A 5289-nucleotide genomic window follows, 5' to 3' on the forward strand; every position below is an offset into this window, starting at 1 on the left:
AGAGAGAGAGAGAGAGAGAGAGAGAGAGAGAGAGAGAGAGAGAGAGAGAGAGAGAGAGAATCTACATCTCAGTGTGACAGCTACAGTGCTTGGTTCATAGGGATAGTGGATTAACATCCAGCCTTGTCCACTTTTCTGTGGTATAAAATAAGAATGTAGTTCAGAATAGCATAATAGATAAATACCTTCAATTTCATTCTATGATTAAGAATTATATGTTTACTATGTACATTATTCTTTCAGCATATCTTCAGTCATTTCTAAAACACAATCACAAAAGCTGAATAAAAATAAACCAATATTTTTTCATGGACAATTGTATGGATCTCTTTCTAAAGCACATATATTTCTTAGCAAAGACAAAAATGATAAACAACTACTCTTGAGGGAACAGAAGTGACAGGTGTTAACAAAGAATATGGTTTTCAAAAATGTTCTCCCCTAAGATTACGCCTTTCACACTACCTATGAGGACTTTACACCATCTTAAGAATCAAGTGCTTCAAAAAATAAAATCTCAGAATAAATTATGTATTTTATGGTGCTCTAGAAACTTCCAATAGTCTTACAGTTTTCAAAATATGTGGAACTTTCATAGATGCAGCCAGTTAAAATAATATAATTATAAATCAACTTAATCAACTTAATCAACTTAATCCACCACCCAAATTTAGGACTACATCAAAAGTCTACAAAATTATTCTGCTCTAGAGCACCATATTTCAGCGAGATTTGAAATTTACATTTTGAGTTAAAATTCCACCAAGGTCAACTTTGCCTTTCATCCCTCCAGTATCACCTGCCTACCACTACTGAAAAAGGCAGATACTAATATCAATATAATGATATTATTAATGTTTCCACAAGTAATATTATCAATCACAATGTTTAGTTTTGATATTTTTTCCTTAACTTTAATTCAATCCACTGACCACAAATTAACTGATTCTAGGTTACTTCAGATTCTACCTCAGTTTTTCAAGGATCTCCAATTGCTTTTCATCAAGATTATCCACATCAAATTCCCTTTTTTCTTGTACATTGCTTCTTGTGCTTGTTTCAATGGCAAGTGTTGTATTCTCCTAGCTGGTTACAATGGTTGCATTCTCCTGATTCTCAGAGGTGTTATTAGTTTTGACATATTGGTTCCTGTAATTCTGGATTGATCTATCTCTGTATTTCTTCAATTTCAAAGTTAGATATTATAATTCTTGGTACATAAAACTTGCCCTGCTAGCTGTTGTTCACTGAGATTAAATACTCACATACCATTCCAAATGTCCAGCATTCTTTTCCAGAATCCTCAATTCCTTGGTTCACTTCTTTGATAACATTCTTTTGTTGTCTTGTTGATTTCCTTTCTCTACTTAATTTTTTTCACAGTAGAAATAGAATGATGACCAGATCTGCACTGATGCACAACAGAGCACTTACTAGGAAACTGACCTTCACCAGAAATTCTAGTCTCGTTCACTTTTTTTTCTATTTAAATAATGCACTTGAAGGAGGATAATGATTTCAAAACTACAGTTTTGAGACACTGTCTCCATGAAGGTCACTAACCATGGCTAGAGTGACCCTCCTCCCCTTATAGCAGGCTTGATCTAGACGTGGTCAGTGGTTTCATTGAGACTATCTCTAGGCAGATTCTTTTATTCTTTCATTTGTTTCAGTTATTTGACTGCAGCCATGCTGGAGCATCACCTTTAGTTGAACAAATCGCCCCCAAGACTTATTCTTTGGAAGTCTAGTATTTATTCTATCAGTCGCTTTTGCTGAAACACTAAGTTACGGGGACATCAACACACTAACATCAGTTGTCAAGCAGTGGTGAGGGGACAAACACAGACACACAAACACATACATATATATATATATATATATATATATATATATATATATATATATATATATATATATATACGACGGGCTTCTTTCAATTTCCATCTACCAAATCCACTCACAAGGCTTTGGTCGGCCCTGAGGCTACAGTAGAAGACACTTGCCTGAGGTGCCACACAATGTGACTGAACCTGGAATTATGTGGTTGGTAAGCAAGCTACATAAAACATAGCCACTCCTACACCTACTGTCAACAAAACCTAAGGAGCTTGTCTACCCACTTAGCTGAGGCAGGTTATACTCTGCCAGTTGCTATACTGGTACTTTTTTCCCTCACAAATCATAAACCTTCTCTTGACCATGGTCCAGAAAGACACAGTGGACATCTGGCAGTCTGTTGCAAATATCATAGTGGCCTGATATACACATTATTATGTACAGCCAAACAGACTCATTGTGGATGATTTTTGGCTCTATCGAATTCATCTACCTTTCAACAGATTTTGTTTATCAATCTGCAAGGTGTCATAATATAGAGAAACCAACAATAGACCCCTTGATGAGGCTGCCATGGCAGAGAATATTCCAAGTTTGAATTTAGCTGGGGTAACTTTGGTTTCTAATATGATAAAGACAAAAAAAAAAAAAGGATGAAGATCCTTCCAGAATAATATAGTCTCAAAGGACCAGTTTCCATGGCATATATATTCCCCCAGTCCATCACGGGATTACTCACTTTCATCACTTGAATGGACTGGAGCAACGTGAAATGAAGTATTTTGCTCAAGAACACATGTTGCCTAGTTCAGGAATCAAAAACACTGTCCTATAATCATGAGTCTAACACCCTAACCACTAAGCCACGTGCCTCCACTCTAATACAATAAGTACATGTAAAATTCAGAGGATGAGTTAGTTTAACTGAATGTACTTTTCCCCACCAAAACTTGAGACCTTGGGCCTAAAAGTCAGAAATATAAAATCATAGTATTATTATACATTATTTTTATTATTAATCATTATGAGGTGGGGTGGTCTCATAAAATCATTAGAATTTTGGACAAATACTTCACAGTTTTTGTTCAGGGTCTTTACATTGTGTTCAAATCCTGCCAAAACTTTGCCTTTGATCCTATTGGGGTCGGTCAAATAAGTACCAATTGAGCACTGGGGTTGATGTAATTGACTTAACCCCTCCCACAAAATTGATGGCCTTGTGCCAAAATTTGGAACCATTGTTATTATTATTATTATTATTATTTATATATTATTATTATTACTATTATCATTATTATCATGGGTGGCAAGCTGGTAGAATCGTTAGCATGCCAGGCAAAATGCTGGGGGTCATTATAATGAACTCATCCCCTTCTCCCAAAGTTGCTAGCCTTGCACCAAAATTTGAAAATTATTATTATTATTACTCTTTTACTTGTTTCAGTCATTTGACTGTGGCCATACTGGAGCACCGCCTTTAGTCGAGCAAATCGACCCCAGGACTTATTCTTTGTAAGCCTAGTACTTATTCTATCGGTCTCTTATGCCGAACCACTAAGTTACGGGGACATAAACACACCAGCATCAGTTCCTCAAGCGATGTTGGGGGGACAAACACAGACACACAAACACACACACATATTTATATACATATATACAACAAGCTTCTTTCAGTTTCCGTCTACCAAATCCACTCACAAGGCTTTGGTCGGCCCGAGGCTATAGTAGAAGACACTTGCCCAAGGTGCCAAGCAGTGGGACTAAACCCGGAACCATGTGGTTGGTAAGCAAGCTACTTACAACACAGCCACTCCTACGTCTATTATTATTATTATTATTACGAAGGTGGCGAGCTGGCAGAATCATTAGCATGCCAGGTGAAATCCTTAGCAGTATTTCGTCTGACTCCATGTTCTGAGTTCAAATTCCACCAAGGTCGACTTTGCCCTTCATCCTTTCAGGGTTGATAAAATAAATACCAGTGGAGTACTGGAGCTGATGTCATCGACTTACACCCTCCCCTGAAATTTCAGGCCTTGTGCCTATAGTAGAAACAATCATTATTATTATTATTATTATTATTATTATTATTATTATTATTATTAGTAGTAGTAGTAGTAGTAGTAGTAGTAGTAGTAGTAGTAGTAGTAATAGTAGTAGTAGTAATAGTAGTAGTAGTAATAGTAGTAGTAGTAGTAGTAGTAGTAGTAGTAGTATGAAAGCAGTGAGCTGGCAGGATCATTAGTGCATTGAACAAAATGCTTAGTGACATTTCTTCTATCTATTTACATTCTGAGCACAAATTCTATAAAGGCTGACTCTGCCTTTCACCCTTTCAGCGTCAACAAGAGAGATATCAGTTAGGCACTAGGGCCAATGCAATCAGCTTAACCATCTCCTTTCAAAATGCAAGCCTTCTGCCAAAATCAGAAATTATCATTATTAAATTTTGTTAGTTTAGGTAATAGTACTAGGAGGGGCAGCAGGAGAAATCAAAGAAAAGCTAGCAGAAATTCTGAAGACATTACTGTTAGTAACACAGTATAAAATCAAGTTCAAGGAAGGTGAAGTGACAGTGCAATTAATAATTGCTTCTAACCTGGGAAAGGGGTTTGTCAATACACTTGATCCCAGTATTAATCTGGTATCTTATTAACTCTTGAGGGATGAAAGGTAATGTTGATCTTGGAAAGAAAAGAACTACAAGAAATACCAGAAGGCATTTTTGTTTGATGCTCTAACAATTCTACCAATCTTATTATACAAGCTTAAGTAACACAGATGCACTTTTGTAGAATCTTTTTTCAGAAATCAATGATATCCAGGATGTAAAAATCTATAAAAGATTCGGTAAAGTTTCGAAATGGATATTAAGACACCAGACCATTATGATATTTTATTGATTCCAGTTCAGTAGTGAGCTTCTCTATTTTCTGTTTCCTTTTTTTTCCGGGGACTTACATTCTACACATCTGCTAAGTATCAACACATACATCTGCTGATACACACCAATACAAATTATAGATTTGATATTTACTCAAAGCATGTCAACAAAACAGATACAGAGACAGACAAGGAAAGGAGAGGGAAAGACAGGGAGAGAGGAAAGATAGAAGACCAGAGGTTAGAACAATATGCAATTTAGAATACAAATGTCACAACCTAGTAGCTTCATTTTTTTTATATTTCCCCCTTTTCTTCCTATGTAGCAGAAGTTCAGGATTCTTATTTAATAGAACAAAACCTCATATATTTTCTTTGTAACAGAAGGGAACTGATGATTTTTTTTTCCTTTTTTTTTTCAATCAAAACATTAATCCTATTTGCTAATGTTATTCTTTACACTTACAGAAGTGTTGTGTGTGTGTGTGAGAGTGTGTGTGTTTATATTTATATACATGTATGCAAATAATGTGTGTGTGTGTACTTGTGTATTTATATATATATATA

At 35.7% G+C, this 5289-nt stretch overlaps 1 protein-coding gene and 1 long non-coding RNA gene across 3 annotated transcripts in view; one reads left to right on the top strand and one right to left on the bottom strand.

Moving 5' to 3' along the window:
• The window catches only part of LOC106884196 (uncharacterized), a 48824-nt gene extending 48580 nt beyond the window's left edge, over window positions 1–244 (bottom strand). For both annotated transcript variants that reach the window (XM_014935441.2, XM_014935442.2), the window contains exon 1: window positions 186–244. The gene's annotated coding sequence lies outside the window, so the exon portion shown is untranslated. The remainder of the gene's footprint in view (window positions 1–185) is intronic.
• Window positions 1–5289, top strand: part of LOC128249606 (uncharacterized) — a 143766-nt gene that overhangs the window by 79730 nt on the left and 58747 nt on the right. The gene's annotated exons all lie outside the window — the stretch shown is intronic.

This window comes from Octopus bimaculoides, chromosome 16 (assembly GCF_001194135.2).
Source record: "Octopus bimaculoides isolate UCB-OBI-ISO-001 chromosome 16, ASM119413v2, whole genome shotgun sequence".
Taxonomy (NCBI): Eukaryota; Metazoa; Mollusca; class Cephalopoda; order Octopoda; family Octopodidae; genus Octopus; species Octopus bimaculoides.